The sequence below is a fragment of the Osmerus eperlanus genome, chromosome 1, assembly GCF_963692335.1.
Source record: "Osmerus eperlanus chromosome 1, fOsmEpe2.1, whole genome shotgun sequence".
Lineage (NCBI taxonomy): Eukaryota > Metazoa > Chordata > Actinopteri > Osmeriformes > Osmeridae > Osmerus > Osmerus eperlanus.
Window position 1 is genome coordinate 14,046,094 of NC_085018.1, and position 14,361 is coordinate 14,060,454.

Sequence of the window (14,361 nt, forward strand, 5' to 3'; positions counted from 1 at the left end):
ATTTGGATTCCCAATATGAGGATATTGTTGAAGCGTAAGACATATTGTACTACACATTTGAGAATTAACCCTATATCCATTTTTTTCCGATTCTGATCACTAGTGATTGAATCACAATACACATTTCACATCGTATTCAATCACAAGATGTCACATTAGGCTATGTGTATGATGGTTCAATGCAAACTTGTTGCATTAGAATAACATCAAACTCATTGAAACCACACATTAATGTGTAATGCAGACGGGACACATTTCACATTGTTAGAGGGAATGTCACTTTGATTTACAATCAAGCATATCAGCAATTTCATATAGAGCCCACATTACTCCCTAGAGTCCCTACTGTGGTCAAGTATTCAGCACCAGACCTTGAAACCTCATGTGTTTATTACTATTGACAGGAGTGATTCCAAGTCTATTATTTACTTAATTCAGTGAGCAGGATACTATGATATTCATTGTTTTGGGGTCATGACTTAAAGTACCAGAATCAAGGGTGTCCAGCATGTGTACCACAAAATACAAACAGTATTGTGAAACTCGCACAAAAGCAATGACCATCTTGAGAATAACAGAAGTACATTCATACTTACTCAACAGTATTTCATTCCTGCTACTGTAGCTAGAAGGAGATTCATAACATTCAGTTGGACATGTGTCTTAGAAAGTGAGATGCAATTGTTGAAATGTTCACCTTGGTCAAACATGCCCTACGTGCCCAGCCAGCACAAAATCCTCCCAATTGATCAATGAGAATCAGGAAAGTATCTACAAGGCATTGGTCTTCCATGGCACACCTGGGATCCATTCAGCACCATTGATTTTTGCGAGTCAGTGCCAGGTGCAGTCCAATGTTCACAGGTTGATCTGGTGTGTGGCTAATGATTTACACTGGACTTAACATGACACCTCTGGGCTTGTTTGTCAATGTGTTTGTTTATGAAGAAACCACACGTACAGTAGCCTACAGTGAGAACCAGGAGCTGTAACATGCACAATGTCACACTTGTTATCGGATCTACTGCATCTTCACAGGGGTTCCTTAAGCAGCCCAAGGCAACAAATCCTTTGTGAGTCAAGATAACCACTCTCTCTGTAATTAAGATCACAGCTTACAACAAATTTGGGATTTCCATCTCCATATTGTAATTTGGTATCCATCTTACCTGTGATTACCATCACCAGTGTGTGTGTGTGTGTGTGTGTGTGTGTGTGTGTGGGGGGGGGGTGCGTGTGTGTGTGTGGGGGGTGCGTGTGTGTGTGTGTGGGGGGTGTGTGTGCATTCAGCATGTTTTAATGCTTATGGTAAGTGGCAAAGTGGATTCTTACAGGCAAATATTTAAAATGTACGATGTTTTACAGTGCATTCGTGGTTGAGTAGGTCAAGGGCTTGCACTGCACTGCATCTGATGCACTAAAGTACTTGGTACTAAAAAACTGAGGCATGAGTGCAGTCAATCATCTTGTTCATTCACTGACCTTGATTGTTTAAGGCAAATGATATGCTGTATCTTATTGAATACTGCTGTTAAACAAGGAATGTATGAGTACCCTTGTAGCTCACCAGATAAGTGCGTATACCATGTAGGCTGAGGCCTTATTCCATTGGCCAAACTTTATTCTAATTGTGATGGGCTGAGGTTTGAATCTGGCCTGGGACCTTTGCTTCAGGCTGTCCCCTCTCTCCTTTCTCCCAGCCTTTCCTGTCACACTTCACTTAAAACCTGTCCAATAAAGCATGAAACATTGTGTTCCATAGGACTGTGATGAATAGTCACACCACGTGGATTTGGAACCACAAGCGACTTCAAATCTCCGATACAGTAGCTCGTCCTGCTACATACTGGAACCCAAACGAGACTCATTTGCTGTATTAGAAGGGTGCAGTTATTTCACATTCCCCACTGCAGTCTTGTTCTTAGAACCTTTTAGTGGGCCACAGCACGGGAGTGTGACCATCTTTATTCATCTTATTTCAGTCACAGAGCCTGAATCCTTGGGGCTTCATTTGTTTCCTTAGTGACTGTACATTTATGGCCTGGATTTCTTTGTATCATATAACTTTGCAAGACATAGACAGCACTTGTCTCGGGTTATGGAATCTTTAGGTACTTGAAGTGAGCTGCAACTCGTTTCCCACATATGGATCTGTGGAGAAACTTCAAAATTGATTTACAACACCCGGTAATATATTCTGTCAATGCCTGAGGTCAGAGAGCAGAGTTTAACCTTGTAAGATGAGGTGGCAATAATCCTGTTCCTCATCATCTCTTTTCCCCGCACAAAGTGAGCAGCCAACCCCAATCAATCAAATGGCAAAATTCCATCACATTTAATACTTATTTGAAGATATTTTTTCACAACAGACTTAATTTAACGTGATCACTTTGCACACCAGATTATCATTTCCAATATTTCATCGATTTTCTTTTGTAACATATTCATATTTATCGCTATTACATCTATGCTTACATTCCATCTCTCTGCATCTGGAATTAGAACACCATAAAAGGGATGCGTCACATGGGGATTTTCAATGTAGGTTGAAATTAGGTTGAAGACTAAACAGCTGCAGTGGGTTCAAAGGGCAAAGTGGAGAGAACAAAGCCTTCTGTTTTGTTTTGAATCAGCCAGTAGGACTAGGCGGATCTGACAAGAACATCTCTCCATCAGTGGCATAAGAAGTTTTAGAATCACTCTTCAGGGACCACTGCCAAATCAGGGGTCAGTGACAGACCAAGCATTACTTCTACAGAAAAAAAAAGCAACGACCTCGTACTTGGTTGCACAACTATGATTCTCTGCCACACGCATCGGAAGTATAGTAGCTAGAGCAGGAGTACACTGTCTGCAGATTGATGGGCCGCCACCACAAGGAGACACAGTAGGATTTGACTGCAATGTTGGAAAAAATAACTAAGTAATATATACCCACCCTGACAAATACAGTATGTTTTGTACAAGAAACATACATAAACGAAAGACTCGGACTTCAAGCAGTTCTTATGTTGATATTGTGTTCTATCAACATTCTTGCGTCATGTATCCAGACGGTTTTAGTCTACTAAGATTAATTTGAGGAAGTCATTGTGTGACACAGGGTTTAGTTTTATGGCTTGTTTCGCATCATGGCAGACTGGCCGTCTGACTGTAGATCTTGCCGTTCTGGACAGATAAAGCAAGGAGTTCAAACGTTGTGGTGTATGATCTCAGACATGGTGTGCCAGCGACAGCTGGGCTTGACTCACATGAAGTAAGAATAGATATTGGCAGGAAAATGGACTGGGGTGGCGCTTCCATCCACCAATCACCAGGTTTTATTTCAGCACTGCTTTCAGCAGTTATATAAAATGATTATAAACAAATCTGAAGCATAACCTCTTTGTTTTAATTTGCTTTTTTTGTAGCTATTGTGTGGTGTTTGCAGTCGCCCTTCAAATCTGATAATGTGTATTCTTTTTTTTTCTTTTTTTATGGGTTATCTGATATCACACTGTAGTGTTGTCTATTCAATGTTTCCGTAAACATGGTGGGATTAGAGTGGACATCTGTTAAAAACTGTATTCAGAGAAGGTTTTTTAATGATTGCAATCATGATTTTGGCCCATCACAATAGAGCCACAATTGCCTGTTATATTACCAGAGACCGGTCTCCTCAGGGAAGTAACTGGAATTTTACAATAGATGTCAAACTACAGTACACTGCTAAATCAGGTCCCTTTGAAGCCTTCAGTGTCCTTTAATGTTACTGTCTCAAAATGGCCTTTGAGAAAACATGGCTCTGTGACCCACAAATCACATGTTTGACTGGTGGTTTGAGTTTGAGCAGCCTAATGGACTAAATGGATACTGTTATAACAGAACGGTCAAATTACCTCTTTCCATTATAGTTTGTCTGTAGCTAACATTCTGGTCTTCATTCAAACCGTTTTCTGACCACTTTGAACCAGTACATTCGTTCTTTTTTCATCATGGCTTTTTTCAGGCATCCTTCAGCTGATAACCTGATAAAACCCTGTAGAGCCACAATCATACTACAGTTGCATTGCCTCCAGTTCATATTTGAGATCTCAGTATTTCACCATGCATAACACCATTTATTATATAACCTACACTTACGCACATGCAAGCACCTAGAGGCTTTGAGAGTCACTCGTTACTGTACATGCTCAATAATTTATAACTGAGTTATCAGTAAATAAGAGGTCTTTTAGGAATATCCTTGTTTTAAATGTGATCAAGTATACCCATGAAAATACACTTGAATGTATGAAACTATGCAGGTTCATCTCAAAAATCACTGGTACTAAACCATTTTCCTCCACATGTAAAATCGTTACAGTGAGCCAACCACAAGCTCTGATACATGTCAAACAGTATCTCTTCGCCTTTCAGGTGGCTAGGCGAACCCAAACCACCCTTTATGACATTAGGGACTAGCTGAAGTGCTATGTTTGTTTGAAAACCAGTCATTGTAAGTCCATTAACATATTTTATTAACAGAAAGCCTGTCTGAAATGGATTTCACATCCAAGATGACTTGATGGCGGGTAGCTGAGGGTCTGGAGGGGAGGTCCTCGGGGCTAGCTTCTCCCTCTCCGCAAATAATGCAGAAGAAAGTGGAGTCATTACGGCAAATTTGTCCACCCCCAAAGACATCTCATCTGCCTCTTTCATGGGGCGAGGGGGGACAAATCTGAGAAAGGATCCTTGCATTTGAACTTTTCTTGGCCTGTACAGTTCCAGAGCAGCCTGCCAGCTCAAGCAGTGACACTGGAAATGATAAAGTCTATGATTAGTAGAGACAAGTAAATGCCAGTGGCAGGGGAGTTCAAAACAGCCTCTAACTTCCACCCCTCTCTAACCCCTGAAGTCCTGGGTTGAGCGGGATAAGAGGGTTGGCAGGATGCTGTGCTTGGTTTGGCTTGCGGGGGAGTTTGAAGAAACTCTGACTTTCTGTCAGCTACTGGGGGAGAGAGACAGCCAGAAAGGAGGTATGGTGGGGCATCTCTGAAGATAGGGAAGTGTCGGTTGTGGCTTTCTTCCATGATCAAGCCAACGAACGACCTCTGTTTCCTTATGCGGCATTAAATACATATTTTAGTTGAGGATGATTTTTCTTTTTTGGTATTTTTTTATTGTAAAAGAAATTAAGGGGGGGGGGGCATATTACTTTGTTATGTCGAAAAGTAGGTACTTTTCTTTCAGTTTGTTCCACGTTTTCACAAGCAGCATCTATGTGACAGCAGGAGTGCGTGAATGTTCCTGTAAGATCTTTATTTAACCTTCCCTTGGAAGGATTTCACCATGCCAGAATTAGTACCGGTTCTCGTGACATCCTTCTCGTATCATCAGAAAAACATCTCGGCTTGGTTCTTCGTCTCTGAGATTAGCGACTATCACAACCAGGGATTGCTTGACAGGCTTCATCAGCACTTTTCCTGAAATCCCCCCCACTCACCCTCCAACACTCCCCACCACCACCCCCATCCCTCCTACATCTTAATGTGGATTATGTGATTTTTCTTATCGTGTTCAAACATGGCTGCTGAGTAGTAACAATGGTTCTGCCACTGTGTGCTCACATTAGGCGCCTTATTAGAGAGTTGGGGAAGTGGCTGGTGCACAATGCAGTGTGCCACTTATCTCTGCGTTCATGCTACATCACAGGGGGCTTAAGCTTCTAGGAATAGCAATCCTAAGCATTGAGGATTCTTCAGCTCTGTCAACACCCCAACTTCCTCTTATCCTTCTCACTTTGGTTTCCTTCAGTCACAACTGGAATGTTTTGGAGGAGACACAGGGAGGCTGTTCATTGAGGGGTGGATTTAGTCAGTGTCACCATGACCTCAGGTTGAAGTTGTTGGCTGCACCTGCTTGACTGTGTGTTGTACTAAGGTGAAGGAAGCGAACTGTGAAGTATAAACATGAATACCATTAAAATTGAAATAGCATTTGACAAATGTGAGGTCATCTGTCTACTTTCAAACAAAAAACTAAAACAGCGTGTTCAGATGTGAATGACTATTTTTCGTAAGCAAAATATTTCTTAACGACCAGAGAAAATATATTCTTTGTCACTCACTTCAATCAAGCAAACATGACAATACAAAGTCCAATCCTTTGCATTCATGTCTCCTGCTCTGATGGAAGGGTGCCTCTCGTATTCGATGTCATCCTCAACATGTGCAAATTGTACGGATGTTGACATTGCAAGTTGTATTTGAACATCTGCGGGTGTTCTTCATTTCCATTCCAGTCTCCTGTAGCTTGAGAAACCATCCTGAGAAAGCTGCATTTTTTTCAGTTGGCACACTGTACTGAAGTACTTAGCCTGCTGCTATTCAAACCGTCTCAGTCTGTGGCTGTATCCTCCCTGCAGTGAACGCACCACCCCTCGTTTCATGGAAGTCCAGCACTCAGATTAGACGAGAACGGAGAGGAGGACATGGAAGGAGAGAGCCGAAAAGAGAGAGTGAGAAAGAAATAGGGAGGGAGGGAGCGAGCGAGAAAGAGTGAAAAGGAAACGACTTTAATCTGCACATTGACGTCAGGGTGGATGGACCGAAGCTGTGTGAACGGGGGTAAGGGGGGATTGTGTGGGCTGTGCGTCTTACGACAACAGATTATTTTCCATTCTGACTTCCTCACAGTGAGCCATAGTGAAGCTTTCTTCCCTGGGGATTGCAGTCCTCGGGCGTTTCTACCATGCGGCGCGTCACCCCCCCCCCCCCCCCAAAAGAATCATAAAGACATCATTTAGATCCCCAGCCACTCAAACAAGAGGGGTATTTCAGGAGGTTTGGGTGAGGATGTTTACTGAAGGACTGCACCATCCTCTCCTAACATCTGTCAGTCATCTAGGCGCTCTCCCGATCTCTCACCCTTGAACCACCAGGCTCGCCACGGATAAAACTACTCAAGGGTGTTAACAACAGGCCCCGGGACATGGGTTGAATAGTTTATATGATGACATGCATTGGATAAAGAGAGGGTTTTCTTCTGATGTGAAAACTCACAGCCTTATGAAGGGGATACAGTCACTGTAACGCGCAATAGTATAGATATTTCCATTTCCTCAGGTAACCATTTCCTCAGCCGTAAAGGAAGAGTTGATGAGGTATTGAATAGTTGATGGCGTACATTGTTAGGCAGAAGTCTGTCGGTATTTGATTTTCATCACATGTATGTTTGTCTGGCAGCGTGCATGCTGTTTACGCCATGCCAAATCATTCTGTTTTTGAAGGTAATTGATCCAAGCTTAAGTGATTACTCCCCTGCTTCAGAAACTCACCCACCATCTGATATTGACTGTCAGAAAAAACACTGTAATCTTCCATTTTCGAGCTCTACCCTTTAAGCTGCGATAATTCAAAGTGTGTACTGACAAAAGCATCAATCCAAATCTCACCATTTGCATACGATAAAATATAAGTAATCCCTTGGCGCAGTTTCATTTTTTCGTCTTAAAAAAAAAAGCGACTACCCTAAGACTCTCCACCTAAAAAGGAGGTGTGTAGGTTGAGTGCTTAAATGATACAGGAGGTTTATGTCAACCCGAGATGAAAGTGTTGAAGTAATCTGCTGCTCCTCTGGGTGCAGACACTTTCATCAGTTTGATTGACCTGTGTTTTCAGATGTACAGTTTACCCGTGTGGCACGCTGGGCTGCAGAGAGAAGCACACAAGAAAAGCTCCTATTAGTCCCGGTCACAGCGGGCAACACATCCTGCCTGGTACTGAGACCTCAATCATGCAATGCTAAGAACGTGGCTAAGCACGTCAGATGACCTGTCTGCTGTATGATCCACACCCCACCCCCCCCGCCCCACACACACACACACACAAACCTCATACAACCCACATACATGCACACACACACACCCAATCCCTTCAACATCCCCAAAAATACGGAGTACGACGTAACCCAGTCAGATTTAGGGATGTGTGTCTTGACGTCAGTTGTTGGACATAACATGCCACAGCAACCAACAACTAAACATAATTAGAAATAGCCTGGTTCTGTGTTTCCATTTCATTCTCCTAAACTGGATGGACAGAGCTGTATGCAGGGTGCAGCCAAGCATGACCCGCTGCTTTACAGGATTATCCTATTAGACTCACCCCCAGTCCCTCATTTGGACAGAGTGAAAGGTCAAGGGTCAGTGTCTCAGAATTGTAGTGTGGCACACCACACATGCTCAGGCCCTGTGTTTGTTAATTAACACCCAATTAGAGTGAATGTTCTAAAACGTTGCAGATTTCAGGGGGCATTTTGAAGGTGAGAGTAACTGTATACCTGCCTGTATATCCTGCTGGCAGTCCAGTGAAACATAGAGGATGTGTCCTAGTCTGAATGGATACATGTCGTAAGGGTGAAGGTCAAACATGTGGACTGAGGTGGGGAAGGAACTGCCAATCTACCACTGGATCAAATATGATTTAACCCTCACAAATAGCACTCCTCATTACACAAACACAGACCAAAACAACCTTGGTTTCACAAGGCAGTAACAAAGAGACCCAGCTTAATGTCTAGCAGCTTCCAGTCTAACAGCTTCCTGTCTAATACCTTCCTGTCAATTAACTTCCTGTCCTGCAGACTCTTGTCTAATAGCTAACTTTCTAATAACCTACTTTGTAGCAGCTTCTTGTCTTACAGCTTCCTGTCTAGTAGCTCCCTGTCCAACATTTTCTTTTCTAGCAGCTTCCTGTTTAGCAGCTTCCTGTCTTACAGCTTCCTGTCTAGTAGCTTCTTGTCCAACATCTTCTTCTCTAGGAGCTTCCTGTTTAGCAGCTTCCTGTGTTACAGCTTCCTGTCTAGTAGCTCCCTGTCCAACAGCTTCTTCTCTAGCAGCTTCCTGTTTAGCAGCTTCCTGTCTTACAGCTTCCTGTCTAGTAGCTCCCTGTCCAACAGCTTCTTCTCTAGCAGCTTCCTGTTTAGCAGCTTCCTGTCTTACAGCTTCCTGTCTAGTAGCTCCCTGTCCAACAGCTTCTTCTCTAGCAGCTTCCTGTTTAGCAGCTTCCTGTCTTACAGCTTCCTGTCTAGTAGCTCCCTGTCCAACAGCTTCTTCTCTAGCAGCTTCCTGTTTAGCAGCTTCCTGTCTTACAGCTTCCTGTCTAGTAGCTCCCTGTCCAATAGCTTCTTCTCTAGCAGTTTCCTGTTTAGCAGCTTCCTCCAGCAGCTTCAGATGGTTGCATGTTTGGCAAGTCTAAACAACTCCATCTTTGTTCCGGTTGCCTTGTTTTTTCCATCTTTAAATCAAAAGTGATCGAGCAGCCTGTCAAAGGCAGCAGTAGACATCTGTCATTTATGGCAGGATCTGACGTTTCTTTTCAGCCCTCCCAGCCCCCCAATGCCCCCTCCCATCCCCGCCCCCTCCCTTATGGCAGTGTGCAGACAGGCCATAGAGTTCGAAGTATGATAATCTCACAATAAATCATAAAACTGCCTGTGGCAGCCCTGAGTCTGACACATAATCCGTGCTCTTTCACCATTTGGTGGGATTCTATGTTATATTTGATGGTAATCCCACTGTACAAGCTTCCCCCCCCCCCCCCCCCCCATTAATGACATGTAGGGCATTGAAGAGATTTTACAGTATTTCTAGAAAATAAATAATATAAACATGTCTGTTGTGGTATTACTGTATGATCTTTTTATATGTAATCAGAAAGATTCTTGATGTACATGGTACATTTATACTAATTGTACTTCTCACTGTAACAGAGCTTGATCTAGCAATCATCTATTGAGTATTATTATTTTGTTTTATTTATAGGAACCCCATTTTTTTACGATTTTGAATAACTTGAATGATAATATACCGTATGAGTATGTGTACATTTTAAGATATAACAAGTCTAATGAGCCTAACGCAAATATCGATTTGTCTTGGTGCCAAAATGATGATCTGTATAGTCTTTAAATTCAGGTTAGAGCTCAAGTGCAAAGTTTGTTGTATTTTTCGGTCATATATATTTTGATAGGAACCCCTTGACTTCAGGATCTTTGTTGAATAATCTGATTTTTGTCAAATTGATTTGCTTCCTTTAATCAGAAAATCTAAAAGGGCTAAATTCAGATTCATGAAGAAGACATTTTGTCTGCTCTTTATTTTTGAAGATGCCATTTAGGAATCATTGAATTGTCCTCAATCAGTCTATGATCGTTCTACCAATGTTACCACATATTAAAGAGATATAGCAGTGTCACTGATGATTTGTTACCCTATTAAAGCTGTGACGGTACACTGTTGTTTGAAGTACAGCAGTCCAACATACTGTAGCTATAGTGCTGTAACAGGTGGTAAAGCTATGTACTGGAAGTGCACTTGTTAATTAAAGGTTCATGGTGGAGTTTTCTCTAACCCTAGACACACATGTGGTTTGAATAATTATCATAACCAATAATAATAACCAATGGCTGCCCATGGCCTTACACCAATAAATAGGCAAACAATATCTACGATCTACAATCTATAGTCGTTTTATGACACATACTTTCATTTTAAACGCAACAGAAAAACCTCTGTTGATCCAATAAATCGACAAATAAATGTCTATGCAGCTAACAAATAAGTAATGTCCAAAGTGGTAATCTTGGAATGTGCAGAGGACAGAAGGACAGAAGGAAACAAACGAATGTCAAGGAGACAGCACATCACGCTGCGCATCTGAAAAGCTCTCCAGTCTTTTATTAGAACATGGAGAGGCTCTGCATGAGCCAGAGAGCCACGCAGGGCGGCCCTTACCTCTCACTCCGTAATTAGACCCACATATTGTTTCATCTCAGCCCTCTCCTTCCTTGACAACCTCCTGGTTTTTGATCTAATCTGCCTCCTTTATGTGTTCTATCCACCCCCTAAACCCCTCCTCCTTCGCCTGTCCTTATTCAACCAAGGAGCAGTTATGATGTGTATCTCCACTTCAATATCTTACAGTGTACGGTGCTACCAGCCATGTAGAACTGGAGAAAAAAGGCTAAATGAAAGGATAGGAACTTTGGAGTAGAAGGATAAATCGTAACGGTAGTGTTATTGTTATTTACGTCTCAGTAAGGGATTTCAAACTTAGTATACTTGTTTCGACAGTAGTCCATGATGGCTTGGAAAGAAAGTGGCCCAGAGCTACATTTCACTACATTTACATTTCACTAGCAAAATGCAAGTGAAATGTAAAATTGGAACCTGCGAACTGAAGCACGGCCGAGAAGATAAGAAAGAAGAAGTGATGTCACAGCCTTTCATTAAGAGGAAGGTCTCACAGGAGCCAAAATGCACTTCCAACAAGTTCTAAAACTGTTCAAGTGTCTTTAAATATATTTCTTTATCATATGCTGCCAAGACATGTCCGATATTGGCAACACATTGCGTTAACATAAGGTAATGAGGCAGCTAAGACTGCATCTGCTTGTAGGGCTGGTGAGTATGTGCAGATTGTGAACTGACATCTGGACTAATGCCCTGGCTCAATGGGCAAAACCAGCCATCCAGATAAAGCAAGTGGAGAGTATGAAGTCTAAAAACCCACACAGCTTTTTCACCATGGCCGCCCGTAATGGAAGTTGTCCTAGAGTCTCCTCAGCATGAAGCATTATGAGTCCACCGAGTCAAACCTATTCCTACTATGAGCTTTTTTTTTCCTGCAATCTTGAACCAGCTGAGGTACCTGTTGAGTGTACAACAGTGTACTTATTTGCTTATGGGCCATAAACAAAGGACTTTCTCATGTTAGTCATTGGCTACTCTCTGTGCATTTCATCCCGTATCTCTTCCATCACAGACAAGCCACGCTGGTCTTTTTTGACTGAAAGATTTCATCATAGGCAGTTAGTGAGGCAATCTCATCCCCTCTACCACAAACCCCAGTCTGCTAACCCCACGTCTCAAGAATATTCATACACTGTATAACTGTAGTCTCATATTAAATCCATGATCCGGTGGTTTCGCTCAGACAAGGCTGTGATATATGAAGTCGGTGGTGTGGAAAAGGGCAAGTGACAAAGCTTTGGCTGTTTGGTATTCAGACAGCAGGTGTCCCTGCAGCTGACCTGAGTGGGCAGTAAATGAAGGAGACTGTAACTCTGGTGTAGATTACAAATTGTTATGGTAGTGTTATTGTTATAAACCTTTCAGTAAGGTATTTAAATCAGAATGTTAGTGGAGACAGGACTGTTGTTTGTGTAGGCAGTAGTTCAGTTTAGGATTGAGTGAGCCGTCATGGCTAAGATCTTTTCCATCTGAATTTGTACCAGTGATAGCTGTGCTTTTTGAAGTCAAAAGGAGGAAGACGTGTGAATTAGATGGCAGCTGACCTTGGCTCGTTCTTTTAACTACTCCGCCGTCTTCCAATACATTTCAAAGACAGGAAATACTGGATCCGAGTGCCCTGAATAAAACAGATAAACAGCGTCATTGGGTAAGTTTAAGTGGCGACTGCGTGGAGCCATGCAACAGTGAGAAAGGTATTTTCTCACTATTTTCCAGGATAGGTTTCTGCTTTTACAGGGGGACAGTAGGGAACAACTCAGACAGAGAGCAGCAGCAGCTGAGACAGCCCATGTTTACCTCAGAGGTTCCCACTCAAGTGAGAAGTCAACTTGGGTGGGACCTCTCATGGATCTCTCACTAAATGTATTTCTATTTGGAAACAGCATGCAGACAAAATCAAACAGTGTGCCAACCTCTGGAGGAGGAGGCGATCAATACAGATTTACAGCAAGGAAGAAAAAAAAGAAGCTTTCTCTCAACCATCAGCAAGTTTGTATACTTGAGTAGCCTCCCTTGTCATACACTGTAAATGTATGCTTTATACAGGCCAGCTGCAGCCTCAGGTTTTGGGGGAGGCTGGCAGGTGGCAGCAGGACAAACAAGACTGAAGGTTGGTTAAGAAGGTCATTACTTTTCAACTGGGGGTCAAAAAGCTGTTTTGTGTGCGAGGTAGGGAGTTTCTTGCCCATGCCTTCTTTAAACGCACCTGACACACTATTTAGACTCCTGATCACACTACCACTTAAGTACCCACAGTAGCTGGCCCGGAGCCAATAGGCCAGCCCAGAGCTCAGATGAACAGGATGCGTGGCAGGGGAGGTTTGTAGCGATGATCTGTAGATGAGTTACCCCGGTCTCAGACTGGTTATGGTACTGTAGCAAAAGCGGAGGTTAAATAAATAAATAAACAAACACAACAACAACAAAAAAACACTGTCAAATCAAGTGTAGCCTCCTCTTATTCTACTCACACACTTAAGATGAAGAGAGCAGCGGCATGAAGCATGCAGGAAACCGTAGCGGGGCCAATAATGGCTCCAGGATGGCCCTTGTTATTTAATTTGTGATCAACCATAGCAATTGATTTGCTGAGTAATCAAGAAACCCTACAGTCATAGTAATGCTGCCCCATTTTCATTGGAAAACCTTTCTGAGAAGCCACAAGAGTGACAACAAGAAGAAAAAACAGCCCCACACATCAAAGCATGGGCTGTTTTGAATGGATCCAACTGATATCAGACGCACAACAAATGAATGTAAATCCTTGATCTGTGATTGAGTGAGTCAGGTTTCTGTGCTTGGCAAGGGTGTGTGAGGAGGGTGACTAGCCTGGAAGGGACAGACCCAACCAGGGAAGCTCCACAGCTGTATGTGGTGAATTGATTAAATGCTCGATTAAACGCTAGGCAGAGCAGTCTGGCGGGCTAATTCAAAGGCATATGCAAATAATCTTGTTTCGTAGATTATTGCTTCATGCAAACAGACACGCATGCAAGCAGGCCAACACACACACACACACACACACTTTTACACACAAATACACACCTAATAGTTGTTTCCAGAAAGGCAAAGGACAGAATGTTGTTGAGGATTACAATTCTCCAAGTGGCAGTGGGTATACTGTATACCCCAGGGGGAGATTTTTACCATCTGGATTTTGTGAGACACTAAAATATCGGGAATGATGTTTGACAAAGCTGCTAGTTAAATGGTTGTGGATATTTAAGTGTTCTTTTGTCATAGAGTACACACAACAACAAAAAAACACACACACCCATCCACACACACTTACACATTCCAGTCGGTAACACATCTCTTGGAACTGATGCCTGTTTTCTTTTAAATCAACTCAACCTTTCTAACTACAAAACAGTTGTGTGCAACTGTACCCAAAAAACAGCAGACAATGCCACCATGTTGCTAAGTAACAGCTATGAAGAGACTTCTGAAGACCACATGGATACTGTCAACAGTTGGCAACAAGTTCTAATTTTAGTCATCCCAACAATTTTCAGAAAGTGATTTATCCTTTGCAAAGAGAGGGCATTCTGTAGACACTGGCTTTTGAGTGTACCTCTGCGTTTTCA

The 14,361-nt window shown here is 42.5% G+C and overlaps 1 protein-coding gene across 1 annotated transcript in view; it reads left to right on the forward strand.

Moving 5' to 3' along the window:
* Positions 1 to 14,361, forward strand: part of igsf21a (immunoglobin superfamily, member 21a) — a 124,295-nt gene that overhangs the window by 1,413 nt on the left and 108,521 nt on the right. The gene's annotated exons all lie outside the window — the stretch shown is intronic.